Genomic DNA, 17,624 nt, shown 5'->3' on the forward strand with positions numbered 1-17,624 from the left:
AAAAACACCTAGGCAATAACTGAGAGACTGTGAGAGACGCTCTCAGCGACGCTGAAAGACTCTGAGAGACTGGGAAGAGACTGAAAATTTTTGTCTAGGGTATATATGCACAAAATCGAAAAACACCGAAAAAGTTCATGACTAAAAGTACAGGGATGTATTGAATTTTTTGTTCAATACTCAATCCAAAATCAAAATTTTAATTTGATAAATTCAAATTTCTGTAATAGCAAAACCTCTGCATTAATAAGTTGTCATACCGTATTTAGCTTGCGAATATTTCTTATCAGTTTTGGAGAAATTTAGTTGGCAACAACGAGTATTAGATACATCGTAAGATAACGGTGCGAGTTGCCATATGGTGGAAAAATATTTACTTTAGATACACCTTAATACCCATGCACGGTGCCTCCATGGATTCTTATCTGTTCTCGATGTAAAAGCATCAATAAGCTTTTCTAATAAAACACCTGCTGGTGTCTAAAGATTAGAGCGCACTTTGCAAACACGAAATAGAGATAAAGCGATTTCAAAGGGCACATTAGTTTATTTGCGCGGAAATTTGTGAAACTGCACAATATATTTATGTAAAAACACACACATCTCTGATAAAATGGTCTAGTGTTTGTTACCATTAATGAGAAACGTTTTGCTTCTAAGAGAATTATTCCTCAGAAAACAATGTCTAATATTAAGTACATAAATTATGAATAGAATAATACCTAACAGAGACGCTGACCCATTGACAACAAAAACTGTCGCTAGGTATTACTGACATTAAGTTATGAGCTTTTAACTCGAGCCCCTGTTTAAGTCATTTTTAAAATCTGTTCTTTCTATGATTTACAAAACTACCCTACAGAAAAATTTTCAGTCTCTCAGAGTCTTTTTCAGCGTCTCTGAGAGCGTCTCTCACAGTCTTTCAGTCTCTCAGTTATTACCTAGGTGTTTTTATGGATCTCTCACAGTCTGTATGAGACGAGAACGATAAAAATTGTTAATTCAGGGAATCGAGTCTCTCACAGAGAGACTGAATAAATAAAACTGAAAAATTGAGAGACTCGAGTCTCTCGTAGAAAGACTGGGATCTCTGAAATATGTTTAACTCAGAAAATCTCGTTCAGAGATTCGAGTCTCTCGTTCAGAGACGCTAAACAGTTTTTTTGACAGTCTCTCAGCGACACCAGAGAGAGTCGATGAGAGACGAAGACATTTTTTCTCGGGTACCTGTGATGGGAAAGGCGAACAAATTTTAGTTACGTACGCTGCTTAATTAAAAATTAATTTGAATACAAAAAATGAAAAATTACATCGATTTTGTCATGTTCGTGGTAAATAGCCTAAGTAATTCATTCAGACGTTTTTTCGTTTACTTTACTTAACTTTGTTGATCTTTCTTCAATTTACCTTTAAACAGTCATTTAAACAATACGTTCGTTCTTAAAGTGCAGGATTTCAACCGACTTATTGATACTAGAAAAATAACTTTAATTAGCAATCGTCTATTAGTACATGTTAAATTATTTTTAATAATATTTTTCAAGTTTCCGAATTAACGCATTTGCGAGCATAAAGGTGATTTTTTTTTAAAACGATTCAACCCTTCTCTTTGTACATCCTGAGGAATTAGAATTCCTAGATATCGCAATTGGTCGACATATTTTTTTGTCTATCGATTTTTGATTAATTTTTATTGTAAGCATGGAACTCTATTTTATCCTTGTGTCCCTTTCTTTAAAAGACAATTCGTCTGTATTTGTGGTGTACTTAATATAGAACAAACAGAATAGCTCAAAACCCCAACGCCAAAACACGACACTGTAGCTGTCCGAAGCACTTTTCGGTAACGAAGTACCTTCTTCAGGGACTGAAGTAAACTGTTTACTTCGTGTTTTGGCGTTGGGGTTTTGAGCTATTCTGTTTGTTTTACAACAACCGCCAAAGTTTTTCTAATCTTCATATTATGTACTGAATATGTGTAATTAAATGATATTTGAAAAAATTTTATGGAATAAAAGGAAGGCCAAGCCAAAGAAACACAAAATTTACGTGACGTTATTTATGTATGACCCCTGGTTGTAGGTTACGTGTTGTACGAACTTTGAAAATTGAACAAATCCAACGGTGATTATATCGATGGTATCGACGTTGCCTAATGGAAACGTTCGTTATCTGTTAATTAAAGTTGGAGGGAAGTAGTATTGTAGTAATAGTGTAGATGGGTAATAAGGCGAGGGGCGAAATCTTAGATCGCTTGCCACCGTTCACCTTATTTCTAATCCAGTTCGTCTAAATAGGGATCGGTCCGGTGTCTAAATTGCGCCGCGGCCGCAATAAACTTCCTAATGTACCTACCCGGAACAAAACCTTGTGTACGGTCCCACGATCTTAACTTCACGATAAGCGAAATGTTTATGAAGTTATGGTGCCTAGTACCACATGCCCACTTACCTACACATGCAATTCGGCTTGTTGCAACTTTTCTAACTTTATACTCGCTTTCTCGAACTATCTACTTCATACATACACGTCGTCCAAATTCACTTGGCCGACGAATTGCGCAGACAAAGAAGAGAGCTCACACTATATAGCAAAGGACAGAAAAGATGGTATAATTAGTAAAGTACAATCAACGACAAAAATTCTATTGTTACAATTTGAAAAAGGTTTTCATTGAAAGTGATTTCTTTACTTTCAAATATAGTGTATTTAACGACCTTATTTAGTTAGAAAATAATGTCAAAAAAGAAAACCAACTAGTACAATAGAAGTTTTAATTAGTTAATTTGGAGAATGTACATCTCATAAGGTTGTTAAAGGTGTATGTTTGGAGCACGGCGTTCGAAATGTGGTGTTATAGGCGGATGATGAGGATGACGTGGGTAGAAAAGGTTAGAAATGAAGAGGTATTAGAAAGAATAGGAGAACAGACGACTCCATGGAAGTTAATAAAAGAATAGGCGAGATAGGTTGGTAGGACACCTTCTCTAGCATGAAGGACTAGTCAGAGACATATTAGAGGCAGAAACAGGAGTTAGGAGGGGTAGAGGTAGACCTAGATTGGATTACTGTTCGTAAATAGTTAAGGATGTGGGCTGTTCTAGTTTTAGGGAAATGCGAAGTTTAGCTCAGGATAGGAAATAGTGGAGGTACGTGTCCACCCAGTCTTAGGACTGACGACCTTATGATGATGATGATATCTCTTATTTCTAGAATAGAAAAAGGGACCTTTCCAAAAAAGCTTTGTGTAATCAAAACCTTTCCTACAACTGTTTGAGAACGTAAAAGTATAGGAATTTAACACTACAAATTGAAACATAAGAAATAGATATGGATAGGATAAAGAACAGAACTGGACAAGGATAACATAAAGAATATATTACTCCTTAAAGGCAGATTAATGGAAGCAATATTGAATTAAGCAAGTTTAAAAATGAATAGTATTTTGTTATTTCCATTATACAGTATATCATTATATAAAGCTGGATAAAAAAAGGAAATAGAAATTGGTAACGATCGAAGATCTTTTCAGTGGTTAGCAATTTGGCATCAAATTTCTAACCGAAAAAATGTTTGGAGTCCACTGGACTACGCTGAATCCCAAAAGCTTTCAGAACGAATATGGGCTTGAGGCGTGAAAGCTTACGTTCGATTACAATCTCAATTGTTCCACTATAATTTATTTGGAGCTTATTTCGTTCTTCCGTGCATACTTTTTATTTGTTTTCTATTTTGTTATCAATGTTTTCAATTGTATTGAAATTTTGGTGGAGGCGTCGGGTTCTCAATGCGTAACAGTATCTTTAATAGAAGTTTTTATAGATAATATTTCTTAACGATTGTTACCTTATTTTTTAATATTCTTGTATTGGCATGAAAATTGAGAATAATTTAGTTTGTTTTTTAGTTGTACGTAATATTGGATACTCTTCTACAGATATTAGTTTGTATGCTGACAATTTCCATTACCTTGCATTTACTAGTTTTCCACATTTTCCCCGATCATATCCATATAACATATAATAGATAAAAATCTGACTAATTTGCCTATTAATCGCATACGTCTTTTTCAAAATGAAATGAAATATATTTAAATTTAATACATTCATCGTTGCTTGTCGGTTATAACAATTTTTAGTTTTTCATTGCTATCTGTTTACAATATCAGGTGCAACGTTTTTCATCGAAATCCTAGTCAATATTTCACATAATTTGGCAGTAAAAGCGGTATATATTTCACTTCGCGTAAGATCGCTTTTGGGGTTGCATAAGCTCGTGTCAATCATGAAAGCTGAAAAGCGTCCAAAAGCTGAGGGCTTACAGCTTTCACAACGCCGATTGGCCATCTGTGACCGGATAGAGGCAACTACAAGTCCGCTCATAATATTGTTCTCCGATGCAGTAAACTAAGAACGAAAGCTCTGCGATAGCAGCGCTTTCAGTACAAAACGGAATATTATAGAACATATCAGGAGCTTTTTAAGTAACATCAAAAAGGAACGTTTGGCATTTAAATACTAATTTGAACACATTTTTCCCACTGGAGGCTGCAAGAGGCTAGAGAATACTAAACAGACTAGGGAGTTCAATTAATAAAAGAAAATACTGAAACTGTCGATGAAAATGATTAGAAGGTAAACCAAAATTAGATAAGCTACAATAAAAATGGGGAATGCTTCAACTAAATTTCTAATCATCTTTTTAATTGGCGCCTGTCTATGGACTTGAATAATATCTCAATCAAAATTACATTTTCCATTTTTATTATAAATATTTGCATAACCTTTATATGAAATTCTACAAAAGCTAAATGCCAGACGTGGATGTTTTCCTTTTTCTTCATTTCTCTTCGAAATAAAAAAGGATGCAAGGACTCCATCATAAGGAACATCGTTAAATTTATTTTCACAGTTTATAGTTCACATTTTATCAATTTGTGAATTGACCCCAACATATGGATATAAATGTTGTCGCGGGCTTTTTTTACAGGCCTCTACAACACGAAACGAAAAGCCCCTTGATTTTAACGGAATATAATAAAACCGGTGTCCACCGTGAAGGGCCATTTTAAATATTGTTGAAAGAATTTTTAAAATCGGATAAGTAGTTTCGGAGGTTACCTCCTACATCCAAATTTGCAAACTTTACATCTTTATAATTGAGCTTTTGTTCATATTTTCTCTCTCCGTGTAGAATGGTGATTTTTTTACGTAACCATACATTTCTATCGACTTCTAGACGTTTTGGATAGTCGCCACCATAACTCCCCGCCATCCCTTGGACATGCCTATTTAAAAGAATCGAAGTAGCAGGCGGTCATTTCTGAATTTGCTTAGGAATGACGTTCTGGTTAGTTTAACTTAATCCCGTTCACGTCCCACTTGCGACCTGGTAGCAATTTAGAAAATTAAACGTATTTCTGGAAAACGTCCGTCGCGACGCCATGACCGTTGGTTCTTCCTCCTAGCTCACTAGATGTCTACATACATACATACGTATATACGTATACATACTAAAATCCAATTCCTAATCCTGAAAGCGCTTTGGGCTAACATAAACTATTCGAGAGGTTCCATTGTTTAAACGGAGCTCATCTCCTGTTCCCATTTTGTGCAAATGTTGGAAGCCATGAAGGGGGAATATAAGCACTCCTAAGGGTTCGCCGGGTGACATTAGGACGAGAGGGAAGGAAGGGCGCGAGAGGTCGAGCTCAAATGTGCTCTCTGCAAGACTGATCTCGGACTATGGAAACTCAGGAGAGAACAGAACAAGTAAAATGTTTGATCCTACGAAGCGGCAGTTAGTTACAAACTCGAGCTGTACAAGCCAATTGATTTTTGCGGGATTACGCGGGGGTTTGAAAGAAATTGTTTTGACAGAATTAGGCTGAAAATAGGTTGGAGAAACTTGGCCGACAATAAGAAATCTAAATTTAATCTTTAGTCCACCAATTTAGATTTGCTTTTTAAAATTAATTTAATTAATCGAACGATAGTTGATATAATTCTAAAGCGTTATTCTCTAAAATTTATAATAGAAAATAAAATCTTACAAATGTGGAATCTGTATTACATAATAAGAAGTTATTTTTGAAGTAATTAAGTTTGGTTATTCTTTATAAGATTACGGGGCGCAGCTATACATTGTATATAGGGGTAGGTATACGTAAATATTGGCTTATATGAACGTCTTGAAAAACGATAAACTTTGTTGCGCTGATGCGGGGATTTCCAAAAATAAAAGCACGTTCAACAAAAAGTTTATTTTGTATTTAATGATTGTAAATATTGCCTTACTGTGTTACCGAATTATGACCTATCATTCCACTTAAAGAATTTCTAATTAGAGTGGTCAATTAGCATTGCATACATAGAAAATGTACGTGGAAACACAAAATCAAAAAATGTAAAAAATACTTAAAATAAATAGCAAAGTTTATGACGACATTGTACGTCCAGAATAGTCAACACTTCAGCTTATTAATATTAATTGTTATTTAGGTCTTTCTTTTGCAAACCTCTAATTATACTGTTATGGTTTGTGCAAAAAATAGAAGTTGCTTTTAAAACTTAAGGATGTTTGGGAGGTACAATTGGAGACAAGAGTACATAAAAATAACGAATAATATGGAAAAATTTTAACTGACTTTTGGCAGTGAATATGCTTTGATTTCATCTTCGAAACAAAAAAATATTTAGTTTCAATCTTTATTAATAAATGAGCGTAAAACTTTTTAATATGTTTAAATAATAATTAAAACTTTAAAATTGCATTTATTTCAGACAATTATAAATATTATCATTATATTATCAAGTAAAAACGAGATTTTCAGCTAATTTTTCATTTTTTCCTCGATAACCATTTAGTGAATTTGAATAACCTTACGCTAAAGTGATTCTCCAGAGTTCAAGTTACTTATTATAAAAGTTTGAAATTTCTGGTAGCTTTTTTTCTGTTAATAAAAATAAATTTAATCTGTTCGGTTAACGAATCTCCATAAAATGACGTGTAAAATTACATTTTTTTAAAATTTCAATAACATTTTATCGGTTTAGTGAATCGATTTGTAATTTTTCCAGGAGTTTTATAATTAAATGAGGAACGTTCTTCCAAATTTTATTTATTTCGTAGCATTTTGACATACCTCTCAAACATCCTTAAAGACGTTAATAACCTAATTTATTTGAAGCAAGATAACTCCAGAAAGAAGATTGAAAGGAGGGGATTAGTAATAAGAAAGTCACAGATGTTTTCCCACAATATTCGAACTTAATTTTCCAAAAAATACGTTGTGTCTTCCCAAAGATAATTTGAATATCAAACAGACCTAATCTAAATATTATTAAAAGCTACATTTAAATATTTGAGATCGGTAGATGTGAGAAAGTACGGCGATATCGAAGGGGACTTAGCTACGTCCTTCTTGGACAGGTTTGGTCAGTTCGTGGCGTCCCTTAAGAAATAAAAAAAAAGAAATACAATAAAGGGTTACTCGTGAGATTACAACAACGTAGATTCTTACCGGGTCACAGGTTGCACTGACCTCGATCGAGGGTTCAACCCTTTTAATATCACTCGTAACTTTTAGATACCGTGAAGAACATCATCCAACTCACTTTTAAAAATTTAGGTCAATCTGTGTCTGTTATTTTTGTCATAAATTTTGTAATAAAGTTTGTATTAATTTAACAAACGTGAAGTCAACCTCTAATTTATTAAATAGAATATTTCAAGAATTATTAACTGAATCTTAAAACTAATTACAATTTTGACATTTTTGGAACTGTATATTGTTTTTCCTAAAGTAGTTTGCTCTTATATTGGTAATCTAAATATAAAAGCAGTTTTTATACATTCACATATTACGCGACTTGAAGTTTTTGCTATATCACTACATAGTACAAAACAAAGTCGCTTTCCCGCTGTCTGTCCCTATGTATGCTTAAATCTTTAAAACTACGCAACGGATTTTGATGCGTTTTTTTTTTAAATAGATAGAGTGATTCAAGAGGAAGGTTTATATGTAAAATACATGAATAAAATAGTTGGGAAACACTGATAATTTTAGAGGTTTCTAATGTGATGTTGTAAATAAACACATCCGCGATGGTATATGTCTATCTCTTAAGGTTAACCCACAATATACATTTTTTATCCTTTACTTTTTATGTATAGAATATAGGAATATCTAGTTGTACTATTATCTAGGGAAGGCAATAGCAACTGGATACCCTCTCAAGCATATCATGATTAGAGTGAGCACACGGCTATTTGACCATACCCATGAACCAAAAGTCACTCTTTTGATTTATTTAATTTTTAATATCTTATCTGCTGATGTCCAGTTTTTGAAAATTCTTTCGAACGAAAGTTTTTCAAATGAGTTAATTTCTCAAAAGCATTTGGACGTTTAATTCATCATTGTCATGTTCATTAATTTTCTTATAATTATTCATACAGCACTAGACCGCGTCAGGTTTTTTCATATAACGATTATTGTTTGACTTGTTATCATCGTTACCGTATATATTTTTCGAACATTATCCTAAGCCTTTCTCCAAACAATTGATTCACTTAAGCGAGCAAATATACATAGATCGTGGAAGGCCGCGGATTTACATAGCGCATTAAAAACGATCATCGCACAGCAAGATGCTTTCGTATTTGTCTAGAACAAACTGGAACCTAAGCACTTGAGCACGGAGACAAGTTAACAAACACGATACCACATTAGCTTGTGTTGACAAAATATAAAATGTCGCTAATGAACCTTCCAGCCTAACCCTTTTCCTTAATTCGTTTGATCGACCCGTAATGTCGTAATAGAAAATATGAGACCAGACCGTTCGCTCATTGTTAGCATAAAATATATACCTAAACCTTTTCATCAGTACGTACCATCAGTTAGTGGCATGACCTGACCCAAAAGAAATGAAATATAAAACGCCAGCGAAATGTTCTATAGCGATAATAAATAATTGGTGTTTCAGGATCAAATTCCTCTTCTACATTTACATATTTACTTATACATTATAGCTAATTCGGTAACCGATTGAAAATTTTCTTTGTTTATAGTCAGGCATATCCTAAAGCGAATTAGATGTTAATAGGATGTTTCAAAATTTAGGATAAGCAAATGGTTATCTATTGAGTTCCTCATAAGGATAGTTGAAATAGGGTTAGCAATTAACAATTCTAAATTAGATTATCATCGAAAAAATTAGAGGCTATCCCTAGTTGAGGTAAGTTTTTGGAGTGCCTCAGCCGAGTCTTGGAACAGTAATATTATAATTATAAGGGCTAAATGAAGAACTCCATAAATTTACCGTATATCATCTAAGGAGTTCTTATTGGGACCTTAAATGAAATTTTATTACTACTCCAATAATTCACCTTAATCTACTAGGCAGTTGCTTATTTGGACTTTATACCAGTGAAGTGATCGGTATGCATTCATATATATTAATTATACATATAATAGGTATTTAGTAATGAAGAGGTATTAGAGGGAGTAAGAGAACAGAGGACTCTATAGAAGTCAATAAGTAATAGGCGAGATAGGTTGGTAGGACACCTTCTCAGTTACGGATGTTAGGAGGGGGTAGAGGTAGACCTACAATAGATTACTGTTTGCAAATAGTTAAGAATGTGGATTGCTCTAGCTTTATGTAAATGCGAAGATTAGCGCAGGATAGGAAACACTGGAAGTCCAACCAGTCTTAGGACTGACGACCTTATGATGATGATAATGATAATAGGTATAATGCCTCCAAAAATTAACTTTAGGGAATGCCTTAATTTTTGTGACAATAATCCAATTAGCTATAAATCGTTGAAATATTGTATGATCATTAATAACTGCGTTTTGCGTTTGTATTTCAAATATTGTTTATCCGTTATATGATATCATATCAAGAATCAGTATGTATATGCATGTATTTGTCTTAAATCTTATTGCTGTGTTCAATAAAGTGTAAGTGACTTTTTGATTTCGTGAATAAAAAGGTCATAATTTTGATTTTCACCAATGTTTGACTTTTTAGGCCCAATTAAATCCCAATCATATTTCTAAGCATCAGTTATTGGGCAAACCTAAATAATTTTCTAATAGAGCTAATTAAGGTCCTAATTTGGTTCGGATTAGTTAGTTACGAACAGGGAAGTGCGTTATTTTTCTAACTATAGGGACTTCTTCGGCTGCCTCATTGCGAACGAATGAGGAACTCAGTTGGCCTAAGAAGGGCTTTAAAAGAAACGAACCGAAATTTCTAGTCGAGTAGTATAATAGTTTCGTTAATTCTTCTACAATGAAACCACATTATTAGTGTAGATTAAATATTAATCGTATATACTTTAAGCAACTTCAAGCTTGAAGTGCATTTTCCCCTTTTCCGGTTATCTTTCCAAGGTACGTAAAATATTTGTGTAAATGATTTCGAAAATCTTAGTTGACCTTTACGATGTTTCCTATTGGTCGTGCAGCACTAAAATTTTCGAAGCGGGGACGCTAGAATACTGTTGTTTCAGGGCGATAGGCAATTGTCCCTCTCATTAATCAGTCGTACGACCATGGCTCTCTTGTATGTCAAACGCAGTCGGTTGAAGAGCTGCCCCGAGAGTTTCATCCAGCTAATTAGCACACCCCACCCACTCAAATGCCACCATAGACTTCACTTTCTGTAAGGAACCTTGCATGTCTATGTTTGATCGATATTTGAAAATGCCTTAAAACGATTAAACTTTTTTAACATTAATTTGCTTCACTTACAATGAGAAACCTTACGAATTCAAACATCAGTTACATGTTTCATTAATTTCTTAAATTTGTTATCAGTTAGCGTCACCCTCAGCGTCATTGCTTCGACCTATTATTAAGTTAAAATTAAGGGTCAAGTTTTTGCCCTGACATGTACGGGAAGGCTTTTTTATTTTTAAGAGACACCGGGGTCATCCTCGTGCGGGACATCATCGCTTGAAACGTTAAATGAAATGAGGAACAGGTTCTATTATTCCATAATGCGAGGTTGCATAGGTCATAGGTCGGGATATTCCTATACGGGACCCCTTTCTACCTGCAAAACGAGTTGGGCACGCGTCTAAAACATGAATAAAGCAAATTATGTAGAATGCAGTTGTGGTTCGGTAAAATGCTTTGACATTTATAATATAAGATCAAATGCTTTTTTGTTTGTTGTTTATTAAATGAGTGTAAAAGAGCATGAACCATGGAGGAAGGACTAAATGTTTTGCTGAAAAATTAAAATGTTTCTTATTAGAATTACAATTTAATTTTTAATTAAAGTACAATGAATAAAAATAATTATCGTCATCATCGTCATAAGGTCCTAAGACTGGTTTTACATGCATCTCCACTCTTTCTTATCCTGAGCTAATATTCGCATTTCCCTAAAACTAGAACATCCCACATCCTTATTATTTGCAAACAGTAATCTAATCTAGGTCTACCTCTACTCCTCTTAACTCCTGTTTCTGCCTCTAATATGTCTCTGACTAGACCTTCAAACTTGAGAAGGTGTCCTACCCCAACCTATCTCGCCTATTTTTTATTGACTTCCATAGAGTCCTCTGTTCTCCTATTCTTTCTAATACCTCTTCATTTCTAACCTTCTCTATCCACGGGATCGTTATTATTCGCCTGTAATACCATATTTCGAATGCTTCTAACATTTGCACTGGTATAGAGCTGTGCTCCAGACATATATACCTTTAACAATCTTTTTCGAATTCTAAAATTAACCATTCACTTTTATTATAGTTATTTTACATAAAGTTTTAGAATGGTTAAATAATAAATTCTATTATATATTTTTTTTATATTAAGTCTTTTTGAAGAGTGGGTACATCAGAAGCATACTAATAATATTAGATGATTTACGATTTTCAGTTAAGGCGATGAGTATTAGACAGAATTACAACTGTTTTACCGATTTGATTTAATAATTTCGTTCACCATATTTGCCCCTTTTTCCCTATTATTTTGATAGATAGCTCATTTCATATTATGCATTTATGTAAAAGTCACACAAAATTTTTCGACCGTCAAACATCATTACAACAAGTGGTTTGCTTGTGGAATGACAATTTAAATTAATAATCACACGAAAAGGTCATGCAACCTGAAAAAGAGCCATTTTCAATTACCGCTCAATTCATTTAATAAAACAGTCTTTTTACGCGACAAAACGCAGGTGAACTCGCCATTATTTGTTTTAATAATTTCATTATTTGTTTGGAACCCGGCCACTGGTCGATTGTGTCGATCATTTCGCATTGGTATTCAACGGGTTTTCCATTCACTTTTTATTTACGATAACCGCCTCTCCGACTGTTGTCAAAATACATTTGTGTATCCACCGAACGCTGTATACCGCTCAGAAATATGGAGCGATACTCCTACTTGGTAATGGTATCGAAAGAACGTATGGATACTTACTCGGTTTCATCGATACTTTTTGACATGAAGGTAGACTTTAAAGATAAATAACACTATTACGAACTAGTTAGGAGTTTACTTTTGAAGTTTGAAAGTTTACGATAAAAACCTGCATTCCTAGTAAGTACCACATAAAATAATATTTTATCAAGATGGTTCCTTGTATTAAGACGATTTAATCATGTGACTATTGTACTCCAATTTATTGAAAATAATAACTATTACAATACATGGAATAAATTAATCAAATAAATGGATTTACAAATACAGTAGAACCTCTTTAAGTCGAACCTCCATAAGTCGGAAACCTTCAAAACTCGAAAAAATGTTTTGTTCCCTTCCCTTCAAGCCCCAAAACCTCCATTACTCGAAATCTCAACCCTCTATTAGGCGAAATGATCAGTGAGTCCCTGTAAGCCATTTTGGTACATATTTTCCCTCTATAACTCGAAAATAATTGTTGATTTATAATAAATAAAAATATGTTTGTTACCTCTGTCAAATCAAAATCCGCATGAGTCAAACTCCTCCATAAGTCGAAAACTCTGTAACTCTTTTCTGGCGTTTCTCTTGATGTTTGAGTTATAGAGGTTCCACTGTATGACAAAATGTTCCTTTCAACCAACTGAGTACCGATGGAAGTACTTTTTAGATACTTGCTCATTGCTTAGTTTGAAGGAATCGATACCAAAAGTACTTGCAGTATCGGAAAGAATGTGGATATCGAGTAAGTAATCGTGATTACTTGTATGATTTTATTTCTAATTGAGGTAGAAATAACCTAATTTCCACCCACGACTAGAGCATCACTCATTGTCAGGTCTAATAAAAACAAAAAAGGTCAATTACTTATGTACCGTTGCTCGCGCAATTTCTGTCATTTGCTGCTCGCGGAACTTCCGCCACATGTCTAAATTTTACTCTCAATGCGCCAAAGCAAGTATAACCTTAGAAAAATCTAATAGCTTCAGTAAAGTATAAATATTTTTTCTATTCAACAAGTTGCACGTGGTGAAAAATCGAGTTAAAGAAGGGATGTTTTCGCGGTTGTTCATAAACCAGATTAAACAAGGACACCTGATGGGGTTGCGGCATGCCTGACCCAATACAGCAAATCAAATAACACAGATTGATACGCAATATGAAGGAAAAATGTTACCCTTCGACACACTTGCAAATAGGTAACACATATTTACGTTGGTAGTAGGTATAGGCAACCTTTAAAACCTCCAGCCAAATGAATTCCCCGATTCTGAAATTCAATCTACTATCGTCTAATCACGCACTGCAAACACAGGTTATATAATTATACGGGTTGCAGAGGAAGCGAGAGGGAGCGCTTCGCTTGCCCTTTTCATCTGAAATTTACCCCTCCCGCGCCGGGTTGACAGCCAAGCCTCTGGGGGTGGCATATGATGAATGAGATGAATACTGGCTTCGTTAACTACGAAAGGCTTTAATTGCGTCTCCAAGGATTTTCGCTAGAACCAGTGCTGAATTTTAGCCGACAAACTACAACGGATTGAAAACACCACCACCCTAAATGTCGTCTACTTTCTCATTAGACAGTCCGTTCAGTTTTCAATAACATTCCGTGCACATTTTAGAGAATATCCCAAAACGTAAAATTAATTTGAAAGGAATGCTTTGATTCGGTTGTAACTTAAAATTATTTTTGAATATGTAGAAGATTTATGTATACAGTATGGTCTGGACCAATAATAATAGATAAAGTGATGATTTAAAAATTAATTAAAAATTATACGGGTTAATTAAATCAAGGATTTACATGGAAAAAAGTTATTTCACGAAGTAATGCTTACATGAAAAGGGTAGACAAAAATTGCATTTTTTTAATTTTGAAGTTAGGCTGTGTGGATATCTACAGCTTCTGTGAAAATTCGGTTTCAGCGTCACAAACTACTTTGGAAATGACCTCTTTGTCTTATTTTCTGATCTAGATTGATCTCAGTCGTAAAAAGCTTTAGGAAAATATTCTTCTGTAAATACATCTAAGTACATTCTTATTTTAATTGTTTAAACAAACCAGTACATAATGTACACATCTATTGACTGAACAGTTAAAGTTATAAACATATAATATCATTTTCTTGTTCCAGGTAAAAGAAATTCTCGTGCTAGTCCCTAAGAGGTTTTCCGGATTCCTGGTAAGTCTACCAAATTTTGTGTATATTTTGATATAAAGTGTCCATATCATACGTAAAGTAATTGTAATGTATGATTTAGTATCACGAAAATACTTCAAAGTATCAACTAAGTGAAACCTCCTTTTTGAAGGGCGTATTGTATAAAAGCTGAATTCAACCTCTGAAGGGTTAAATTTAGCATGTGTTGTATCTTTTATATCTATCAAATAGCGGTAGATGTATGGTCTTTTAAAAATAGTAATTTTGCTCCGATAAAAAATCGAAATATTTGAAAAATTCAGTAGATAAACGATAATTAAATTTTTTTCATTTTCGCAAAATAGTCAGCCTAAATTGCCGTTGGTGGCGGGATAAAGATGACATAAATACCAATCGTTTTTGGGTCAGGGTCGCCGGTTAACGGCTTTCATTAATTTGTCCAATCGATACAGCATTATCGGCCTATAATGATGTGATAATGAACACTAGTCAATCTGCACCAATGATCGGCTTGTTATACTGTTATGTGCAGTGTGGTTTTACCGGTGGCAGGAGTGCGGTCCGCAGATGTGTTACCTCAGGTACGAGACCTGACCAACAGGTAAACATTACGCTATTAGGCCCTATTTTATGGGCGGGATATTTGCTTTAATGATTAACTAACTGAAAACTAAGTCGCTTTTTTTCCTGCGTTTGTCATATTATTTATACCGCCGTGAAAAGATTTTTGAAAATTTTTCTAACACAACTGAAGACCACAAACTGATGGCTACATAGTTTTTTTTTTGGATAAATATTATAATGAGTAGTGTATTATTTTTTATCCTCCCGTCTATATTTTAAAATTAGTTCGCCAATAGTAACTAATGAGTTGGTGTTATCTTTTTACGTTGCCATCAACATTAATTTTATGGATGCTTAATAGCCTAAAAGGTCGCTTATTTTGATTGGTAAGTTTGTCTCTGGTCATAATCAAGTGCTGGATAGTTTGTAAGCTGATTGGATACTGTACGATGTATCTAACATTGGCAAGTATTTCTATGGACTTGCAGGTAGCTTATAAACTATTTAGTCAAAAACAAGGTCATGAAATTATTTGATCTTTTAATTATTAAACGAACGATTGATTACATGTCCTCTTTGTAATGGCACCATTTTTAACGTTCGTCGTACGTTTCCCTGCAACTGACTTGAATTAACGGAATCTCCCCTAATTTTTACGTCTTAAGAGAATTTATCCTTTAATTTATAAGCGGTGAAACGGTGGAAGCAACGGCCTTATCCCCCTGGAAAAGGAGAATGCGAAGGGTTGTTTTAACGAACTCGCATTCCTCCAAATGACGCTGCCCATTACTTCCCCTCGCTTGCAAACCTTTAGAAACACGTACGAACTCTGTGGAGATTAAAGATGCCCGGAGAATTAAAGCCACCAAGCCACATTTTCAGAGGAAAGGTAGGATTACATGTTAGCTTCAACCTTAACGTCCTCCAGTATATCTATGGGTATAGATAAATGTTTAAGTTAAATGAAGGTGTTGACGAAAATAGTGTATGATTATACGAAAGTATATCCTTTCTTCCTGGGTTGTAAATTGCCAAAGCGCAATTCGTCACTAACATATGGTCCTTCGAGCCGGATTGTTCTGATACATCTTGATTACCGTGACAACTCACAATAATTTAATGTATTTTTAAGATGGAGAATATTATTTATTTATTTGTGTTGACATATGATAATTAGTGAATATTTTGGTGACCCGGCTAATATCGTCTCGTTATTAAGGTATACCTGTTTTAACGGTTTAAATTCGCTCTTGCACTTTGTAACCCCTGTGTCCCTACCAGTTCATTTATAAGTAAAAGACTTCGGTACGGTCACCCCTTTTGCACACGTTTCGCCCTTATTGATAAAATAAAGACTAGAATTCTGCAGTGTTGTCCACGAAATGTGAGGGAAATTAAACGTTTAAATAATTAATAATTGCAAAGAGGTCCTTAGCTTTTATTCACAATTCGTTACTCTAGGCAGTTTATACATTCTGACTTTTTTAATAAATTTACTTGCACTTCGAAAATGCCTTTAAATAATACTTGTAAATAACTAGTCTTCCTTTTTTGCATCAAATGAATTTTTTTGTTTAAACATCCTGTTTTCGCCGTAAGAATATTTTGGGAAATACTACGAAATTATTAAAAGAAATTCATCTGACAACCCCGATTCTTGATTCTTGCGCGTTGCCGCCGAACGTGCGATTTAGAAACTTCGTTCCAGTGAATAATTATTTTTATTATATTTAATTTGTTGTGAAAGTTTACAGTTTTGAAATAATTTGCTAAAAGTTTATTTCGGGATGAACATCAGTAATTAGTGGCTATAGCCTAATCCTATCGCATGCGGCTGAACGAAAGTTGTGTAATGGGAGGTACGAAATTAGTGCAAACTTCTCCTATTATTTGCTTATTTATTTACACGTCGGGGATCGAGTATAATTGCCGAAGTTGGTCAGGAATAATTTAAAGTTGGAAATGAACTTTCCTCTCTCGTCGTTTTAACGAAAACGCGAATTGAAAATCGCCCCGCGGCGGTGTTTTGAAGTCGGCCGCGGCCAACCGCGATGCAAAAGTCGATACGACGCAAGAACGCCATTGGTTGAACGAGATGATCACGGGACCGACGACGTGCGTCGCCTACGCGATTCTACAACAGCCGTTGCTTGCATTCGCACTTATTTATTTTGTTTCGATGTGTCCCTCTTTTGTTCTGGCCTCTTTTCCTCCTTTTTCTTTTTTGGTTTTTCTTGTTACTCATTCACTTTTATTGTTTCCGTCACTCCACACATCATGTAGGTACAAACTCGCTTACGTTACGTTACGTTTTTCTCTCGTTGCTGCCAGTCTTTTGGATTGGGTAGGTCGGGATTAGACATCCTTCGCTTCCATAAGTACTTAATATAAAAATAAAGGACAATTTTTTCGACAAAATGTTTCTGAAATGATATCTGCGTCACTTATGTACGCAGGAT

The 17,624-nt window shown here is 34.5% G+C and overlaps 1 long non-coding RNA gene across 1 annotated transcript in view; it reads left to right on the top strand.

Annotated features, from left to right (window-relative positions):
* The window catches only part of LOC112906177, a 31,365-nt gene extending 16,745 nt beyond the window's left edge, over positions 1–14,620 (top strand). Inside the window, exon 3 of the long non-coding RNA XR_003232218.1 lies at positions 14,575–14,620. This is a non-coding gene — a long non-coding RNA (uncharacterized LOC112906177). The remainder of the gene's footprint in view (positions 1–14,574) is intronic.
* Positions 14,621–17,624: the final 3,004 nt, after the last annotated feature.

This window comes from Agrilus planipennis, unplaced genomic scaffold, assembly GCF_000699045.2.
Source record: "Agrilus planipennis isolate EAB-ADULT unplaced genomic scaffold, Apla_2.0 scaffold91, whole genome shotgun sequence".
NCBI lineage: Eukaryota > Metazoa > Arthropoda > Insecta > Coleoptera > Buprestidae > Agrilus > Agrilus planipennis.